Genomic DNA, 8,982 nt, shown 5'->3' on the forward strand with positions numbered 1-8,982 from the left:
AGACATGTCCCAGCTCATGTGAGGGGACATGTCTGAATAAGTTTTTAAAATGTTTCATTCACTTTTTGATAATGAGATTAAACTCCCGGAGGCAGCTCCATGCCTCAGGGAGATTTCTGCACTCTTCCACGCGCATGCGCGCGAAAGACCACAGGCCCCGACTCAGCCTCCTCCCCTCGCCCGCACAGGGGGTGCCCAGCGCTTCCAGGTGTGCGTCACGCTGGGCAGGCCTTAATTGGCCCGCCCACGTAAAATAGCGGCACACAGCAGATGGCAGGTGGTGATCGGCTGCATGCCCGCCCGCGCCCGCTCCCGCTCAGCCCGCCCGACAGGGAGAAAATTCTCCCCTATGAGATTCCATGCTGGGGTATGAATGCATGTATCTTATCAGAGTAAAGCTTAATGCCAATCAGTTCAGGGACTGCTCACTAGTAAAATGACATTAGCCCATTAATATTGGTCGTGTGGTGTGGTTTGTTATTTTTCATGGTACAAGAAGCAAGAAATAGATTGAATCTGGTTGTGAAAACCATGGCCAGAATTTACATTCCCCCCCCACTCCGCCCAGTGGGTTCTGAAGTCGGTAGGGGAGTGTGAAATTGCCTGGAGGGGATTTCCTCTGGGATCCCACCTCCCCCAACCTGGTCATTTCATGCTGCGGCAGGCAGGGCCTCTGATGGGAAGCCCGCCCTTGCCCCAATTAAGGCCCTTAAGTGGCCACTTAAGGGCCTTTTCCCACACAGCCTCAATTTTTAGGGTAGTGGCAGATGACAGATCAGGGGGGCAAACCCAAAAACGACATAGTTCAATCTTGGACGGGAGTGGGGGTGGGGTGGGTGTGTCAGAAGCTCCCAAATCTTAGCATTGGCAATGGAAAGAAAAATTGGGAAGGAAATAGCTGATGGCTAATCCAAAACCGTCCTTTTTGTACCTCCACGAAAGTTGAATTTCACCCACAAATTTCCATATTTATCACAGGACGAATGCTCTTTCAGTATACTCATGTTTACTTCTTCTCAAAAATTAGCAGACAGGAACATTGGGCCCATAAAGACTATAAACATGAAAAGAAAATACAAATAGAATACACAAGTAAAAGTTAAGAAATAACAACTGTAAAAGAGATTAACAGGGAATCTGCAAAAATGAAGATGAGAGGAGAAAAAAACAATGAACCAGAAATGTAAACCACTGTTTGACACCAAGATCAGAAAGTCAGAGTTCAAATCCATTATTACTTTTTATTCATCTTTAGATTGTTCAGTAATCATAGTAATATCTAAAAGGATTTTGTGTTCTTAATGTAAACCATGAAACCCTTTGTCCAATGATGGGGTGATGTTTTGTCCAGACATGATTGTCACCAATTTGTAGTGAAATTGTATTGACCATGGAAATGGAATACTCACTTTGCCAAGGATCTTACATCAACTGTTTAAAGCTATTAAAATAATGTTATTGTATATGTCATGTGATACCAAGGAGCATATGTATGAACATTTTTCAGTGCATCAGTAAGTATCTGTTATAATTTGCATGTTTTTTTTCTGGCTTGAGTGAATTTTTGCAGGAATGTACTCATTATCTTTCTGAACGTGAATCAGTGACACGCAAATTAAATCAGGCAATAGCTACAAAACAGCAAATGATACCAACGTGGAAGGTGGACGAAATAATGAAGATCATCTTCTGAACAAATGTAGCTCATAGTGACCATTCATAATTTGCAGGATAAATTGGATTAAGCATTAAGTGGGTTATAAATTACAGAACTGAAACCAAATTTATAGCCCAAATGTTACAACCAGTTGTAGAAATTATGACTTTGCTGCTGCCTAAAGAACACACAACCTTCTATTTCAGAGGTAGAAATGCTACCAACTGAGCTACAGTTCATAAACCAAGTCTATTATGCCGCCATTAAACTGGAGGTCTCAGATTAACATGAGCACATGCTTTAGAGTACTGCAAGCCATTAGTACCAAATATCTATTTTTACACATTCATAAGCTGTGAGCATTGCTCATTCCTAATTGTCCTTTAGAAGGTGGTGGTGAGCCACAATCTTGAACCACTGCAGTCCGTGTCATGTAAGTACAACCACAATGCTGTTAGGGAGGATGTTCCAGGTTTTTGACCCAATGACAGTGAAGGAACAGTGACATAGTTCGAAGTCAGGATGGTGTGTGACTTGGAAGGGAACTTACAGATGGTGGTGTTCCCATCCATCTGCTGCCCTTGTCCTTCTAGGCTGTACAGGGCATGAGTTTGGAAGGTGCTGTCTAAGGAGCCTTGGTGAGTTGCTGCAGTGCATTTTGTAGATGGTACACACTGCTGCTGCTGTGCATCGGTAGTGGAGGAAGTGAATGTTTAAGGTGGTGAATGCCAATCAAACAGGCTGCTTTGTCCTGGACAGTGTTGAGCTTCTTGAGTGTTGTTGGAGCCGCACTCATCCAGGCAAGTCGAAACAATTCCATCACACTCCTGACATTTATTTTTTATTCATTCATGGGATGTGGGTGTCACTGGCTAGGCCATCATTTATTGCCCATCCCTAATTGCCCTTGAGGAGGTGGTGGTGAGCTGCCTTATTAAACCACTACAGTCCATATGGTGTAGGTACACCCACAGTGCTGTTAGGAAGGGAATTCCAGCATTTTGACCCAGCGACAGTGAAGGAACGACGATATATTTCCAAGTCAGGATGGTGAGTGGTTTGGAGGGGAACTTCCAGGGAGTGGTGTTCCCATGTGTCTGCTGCCGTTGTCCTTCTAGATGGTAGCAGTAGTGGGTTTGGAAGGTGCTGCCTAAGGAGCATTGGTGAGTTCCTGCAGTGCATCTTGCAGCTGGTACACGCTGCTGCTGTTGTGCGTCAGTGGTGGAGGGAGTGAATGTTTATGGATGTGGTGCCAATCAAGTGGGCTGCTTTGTCCTGAGTGGTGTAAAGCGTCTTTGTGTGTTGTTAGAGATGCACTCATCCAGACAAGTGGGGAGTATACCATCACACACCTGACTTGGTCCTTGTAGATGGTGGACAGGCTTTGGGGAGTCAGGAGGTGAGTTACTTGCCACATAATTCCTAGCCTCTGATCAGCTCTTATAGTGACAGTATTTATATGGCTAGTCCAGTTCAGTTTCTGGTCACTTTTAACCCCTGGGGGATGTTGATAGTGGGAGATTCAGTGATGGTAATGCCATTGAACATCAAGGGAAGATGGGTAGATTCTCTCTTGTTGGAGATGGTCATTGCCTGGTACTTGTGTGGCATGAATATTATTTGCCATTTGTCAGCCCAAGCGTGGATATTGTCCAGGTCTTGCTGCATTTGGACATGGACTGCTTCAGTAACTGAGGAGTCACGAATGGTGCTGAACATTGTGCAATCATCAGTGAACATCCCCACTTCTGACCTTATGATGGAAGGAAGGTCAATGATGAAGCAGCTGAAAATGGTTGAGCTGAAGACACTATCCTGAATAAATCCTGCAGTGATGATCTGGGCTGAAATGTTTGTTGTCCAACAAAGTCAACCATCTTCCATTGTCCTAAGTACGACTCTAACCAGTGGAGAGGTATCCCCTTCATTCCCATTGACTCCAGTTTAGCTAAGGCTCCTTGATGCCACACTTGATCAAATGCTGCCTTGATGTCAAGGGCAGTCACTCTCACCTTACTCCCCAAGTTCAGCTCTTTTGTCCATGTTTGTACCAAGGCTGTAATGAGTTCAGGAACTGAGCGGCCCTGGTGGAACCCAAATTGAGCGTCAGTGAGCAGGTTATTGCTGAGTAAGTGCCACTTGACAACACTTTTGTCAACTATTTCCATCACTGAGAGTAGACTGATGGAGTAGTAATTAGCTGGATTGGATTTTTCCTGCTTTACATGGACAGGACATACATGGGCAAATTTTCACAATGATCAGTATTGCAGCTGTATTGGCACAGCTTACTTAGGGGTGTAGTTAGTTCTCAAACAGAAGTACTACAGCTGGGATGTTGTCAGGACCTTTGGTAACCATACTGCTCTGTTCTTGGATCGAGCACCAAGTGTTTACAGTCGGTTGGATTTCAATGTTCCTACTCGCACTGGGTAGAAGATGGGTAGAGTGACACGCCAGCCCCCAACAGAAGTGATCCAAGGCCTCGATAATTTTCATGCTTAGACCTTGTACCATTCTGTCAGTCAGTTGATTGCTTGGATCAACACTTGATTGTAAGGGGCAGGGAACTGGACAGCTCCTCTGTGAATTAAATGGAGCAGGGCGGACACAAAGGACCAACTATCACAGGAATCAAATTGTGGGGCCAGGATGACCATTAATATTTTTTCTTACCTAAAAACTTTATTTTCAAAACTGTATTTTAATTTTTGGTGTGGCCTGTTGGGGTTTCTTCAAGGACTGCTAGTTAAGCCATTCAAGTACCAATGGCTGGAGCATGCACAGGGCATATACCACTCACTGATATTTCAAAATTGCATTGGGATCCTATTGATGTTACAGGACCCCAATTTGCATGGGCGAATGAGGCCTTAGCCTTTTCTCACAAGCAACCATTTGAAGTCCACAGCTAAAATTCTAGCAGCTCCAGCATGAATCGGAACAGGGTGGTCAATGCTGTACCAAACTGCCACCCACTTCCACCCTGCAATAAAGACAAAAGTTAGTGACTGTTCTGCTGATTCTTTTCTAACATTAAAGTTTGGCGTACCTTTGGCAGGTGGAGTAGGAGGAGAGAATGGCCCTGGAGTACAGAGGGAAAAGGAGTGCATGATTCACATAAGTACAACCCCAGTGAGGGAGCAAGTCAATCGCAACAGTCAGCATGGCAGAAGAGTATAGTATGAGGGGCCTCTGACACTGGGGAGGTTATGATTGAAGCACACCAGCTACTCCACAGGAACAGTCAACCATCTGCCATATATTACCATTGCACACCACAAGGGCCCACTACTTTCTTTGACTTTTGAAAAACATACTTAATTTACCTTGTATGACAAACTGCAGGATGAATTAAAAGCAAATTAATTTTATTCAGTTAATACTTCTCGTTGTGCTTGTGTTTAAAGTGTTATAGAAGGAAGTTACGTTATAGAGGTTACATTAAGAACAATTGTGATGCACAGTGGTGAAGTCACAACATATTACAGAATGGATTCAGAACTAAAGGATGATCATCAAATTCTGATGCTGTACAGTGGTTAAAAGTAATATTGAAGTAACTCTTTAAAAGCATAAAACTCTGACAGGGAACAGATTTAAGGACATCAGTGAGTCCAGGACAAATTAGACATGATCCATGAGTCACATAATTAAACCCAAACACTGAGTATGGTTTATAACAGCTTTCTGTCCAGCACAAAACAGTATTAAATTGTTCCAAGTGTCATTTTTACCAGAGGTATACAATAAAAGACTCAATGCCTGTTATGAATCATTTGATTTAGGATTCAATTATAGTGCATTGCATGGATTATCATTCTTTATTTCCAAGTGAGCTGAGATTGGATAAGTGATAATATTTTAAAGGAAAATAATTATTTACTGAGTCTCTTGAATAAACCTGAACCTCAATGTTATGACTTCAATCACTACTATGATATCTGAATTACAATAGAAAATAGAGCATGTGTGAAAATAATTGTTTTGTTTGCTTTTCATCTTTTTATGCAGTTTGATCTCTATACTCCATTCCCAAATTGGCTGGTTTGGGAGGTTGTCCAATCATGGTAGATGGGTCAAAAAGGTAAAATGAATCCAGCAGGTAAGTGGGAAGGCATTTACTTCCTGGATCCAGCGTTCCTTGCCTCCCTCTGGCCGTCGAGTTTCCCAAGGCCCGGAAATCTTGACTGGCCAGGGTAAAATTTAAAATGGTGGTGGGAGCTCCTGGGAGTGGATTGGTTGTCTGGCTCCCACATTCCATCTCTGTTTAAGCCATAAGTGGGCAGGTTAGAGGTGGGTTGGGATTTGGATTTTTAATATTTTAACATTCCACCCAACCAAACCTAGCTGTTTGTGGGTGTTAAAATTCCTGCCATTTGGTAGAAACAGCTTTATTCCAAAACATGGTGCATGGTATCAGTATGAACAAGCATTTATCCACTTTTTGCATGTACATCAACAAAATGGCTGAATAGAAGACTAATTGTGAGATAAGACTTCTTTAGTAAGGTCAAGATTGCCTTTCGCTCCTCAATTGTTCACTCTTTTACTCTTCCTTACCCGATGGAGGTGACACAAGCTGGGGTACAGTTCCACCAATGTTGGCAGGCTTCCCAGCACGTTTTCCAAATCATCATTCTTCATTCAGATATGAACATAAATGGTGTGTGTCGGGACTCAATCCTACCTCTAATAATCACACCATACTTTCTATGAGAAATCAATTAGCACTGAACCATGGTAGTTTTCCTCCCTTTAACCCTGACTTCACTAAGGCCCAAGTGGTATTCTCATTATTCCAGATGAACATGGAACAAACCTGGAATTTTCCTTGTTGTTACATATTAATACCTCAGTACTGACCTCAGAAAATGGCAAATTTGAACTTGCTTGCCCTTTATTTCATTTCCCTTACTTTAATATTATGCAGATGTTTATTACTGAACTTACACATACCTTCTCATTGTTGTTTTATGTGCTTGTGATCCCTCTCAAGAACAACATAGCAATGTTGAGCCGCAAAGCAGCAACATGCCAAATTACACTGTTCTTCACACTGATAGACCTTTAGAAATAGAAATAAGCCTAAATCATAGTTACTGGAAAAGATAAAAAATTGGACCATTTTCATTCCAATAATTCTATTAGTAAGCATGTTGACTGAGGAATTACGACAGTGATAATAAAAGTTTTAGCTTGTTTTTAGTGGAATAGAAATCAAATAGCAGATTAAATCACAGTTCATACATTACTATCTTAATCAGCTCAAAGTACCCAATTATAGTATGAACTTTCATTGTAAACATCCCTGGGCAGACCGTGAAGAAGAGCTCATTCCGAGGAATTAAACATTTACTAGCCATCAGTTCCTGCTTTCTTAGTCATACTGTCTCCATCACAAATAAGTGATGAGCAAAATTTTGAATAAGCTAGCCATCAACTGATATCTGATATATTCAGCTTACAATTTATCCATGCATTACATTTATTGCACAAGGATAACTGTGGCTTTGCCTGTGGGATAAAGTTAGTGCATGTAAGAATTTATGGCCTTCAGTTGGGCTATCAAAACAAATACAGAATGTTACCAATACAGGGTGTATGAATATTGGGTATTTTCAAACAGCTCTTTGTACCAGTGATCATGACTGGTTATATTTAACAACAGTTCATTATGAAACTATTAGAGCTATTTGTTTATAAAGAAATGTTCACATGTATCAGTTGATGGCTAGCTTATTCAAAATTTTGCTAATCACTTTTGTGTGACGGAGACAGTCTGAGGAATAGTATTCACTTATTCCCAACAATTTTAATATACTCCTGGGAGTAAGCACCTTCTTGTAATACATTATGTTTTCACTCAAGAGGAATATGACCTTTATGGTTTCTTTTTCTAAAATTTGAACACTGGAAAATATAATGGCCCAGATTTTGCTGAAATAATAATGGTGCCTGAATTATGCACTTTGTTATTAATGCGACAAACAGCGAGCAATGTGGGATGAGGAAGAAATATCCCATGATTGCGATTCACCACGAGTTGCAGTCTGATTTTCACTGCTTCATCGTTACCATTGTGAAAACAGGATCTTGCACTTAATCCCCATGTGATGTTCATGAAGTTGCTGCATTTCCACATTAATTTTCCATTGAGCTCAGCCACAGAAAGTTAAGTCTAAGTACTCCTTAACAATGTCAATTACTGCCAATCAACCTCTCTTGCCCATAAAGTGAACATTTGTAAGTGTGCAGTCCAATTCCTTCAGGATGTGAATCATTTTAGGTGATTTTAAAAACTTTAATTTTTTTTTAACTCTTCCTTTCTCTCTCTTTTTTTCCTTTTAATCCGATCTTTCTTTCCATCTCTCTCTCTTTCTCTGCCAATGAAGTCATCCACTCTAATTTTGACCATAATTGGTCAAAATGCTTCTTTTCATCATTTCTTTGCCCAGAATCTTTTTCTCCGCCATTATCATTTCCCAAAAGTTTGACAGTCCTGCGCAGCTCATAGTTTCTTAAATTTTACATTACAGGTAGAGCCATTTTATTTTCTGCAGTCTGCTCTTCACTCTTGTGTTGAAAATACTTTGCCTTGTATCATTTGAATGAGTTTTCTCACAAAAATTGTTGCAAATTTTCTTCAATTTCAGAAAAATTCAATTATGTGATGATAATGGGCCCAATGAGCTATGGGCTGAATTTTCCCTTTGGCATGCGGGGGCGGGTAAAATGACACGCGTCTGGGCATAAAATGACAGGCGGTGAGATCGGGCGAGTGTCCTGACGTCACCAAGCACCATAGCGATATTTCGCTGGGCGGGCATGCGATGATGCCCGACGCGCACCCACCATTAATTAACAGGCCACTTAAGGCCCTTGACTCCCCAGTCGACACCGATTTTTCAGCGCCCTTGTGATCTTCGGCTCAGTGCACGGGCACAATGGGCAGGCAGGTAGGACACATTTGTATTAACCTCACCCACGGGCAGGATAAGAGAGCTCACTGGGGTCGCGAGTGTGCACAGTCAAGTATTTATTTATGAAAGTTTTTCAAATTTGACTGTGTGATCTGCAGTACTTCAAAATGCATGCCAGCTGCTTTTTCTGGACTCAACCTTCAGGTCAGCACTCTGCAGTGAGGAATCTTTTCTGGGCCTGCAGGTTTCAGGAAGCCTTCCCTTAGCCTGGGAATGGGAGCTGAACTCTCCACTGGAGGCACCTCCTCTGAGGAGGAAAGGAGGGCTAGAAGTGGGAGGAGGCCAGGAGCGCACATTCAGCCTCTGGGGAACCACCTTTGGGAGGAGAGGCACAAGCACAAG

The 8,982-nt window shown here is 42.0% G+C and overlaps 1 long non-coding RNA gene across 1 annotated transcript; it reads left to right on the forward strand.

Annotated features, from left to right (window-relative positions):
• The first annotated feature begins 247 nt into the window (after positions 1–247).
• LOC144682464 (uncharacterized) lies at positions 248–5,031 on the forward strand. The gene is made up of 2 exons (XR_013577043.1): positions 248–367; positions 4,719–5,031. It is a non-coding gene; the product is annotated as an uncharacterized LOC144682464 (long non-coding RNA).
• The last annotated feature ends 3,951 nt before the right edge of the window (positions 5,032–8,982 follow it).

The sequence above is a fragment of the Cetorhinus maximus genome, chromosome 7, assembly GCF_964194155.1.
Source record: "Cetorhinus maximus chromosome 7, sCetMax3.hap1.1, whole genome shotgun sequence".
Lineage (NCBI taxonomy): Eukaryota > Metazoa > Chordata > Chondrichthyes > Lamniformes > Cetorhinidae > Cetorhinus > Cetorhinus maximus.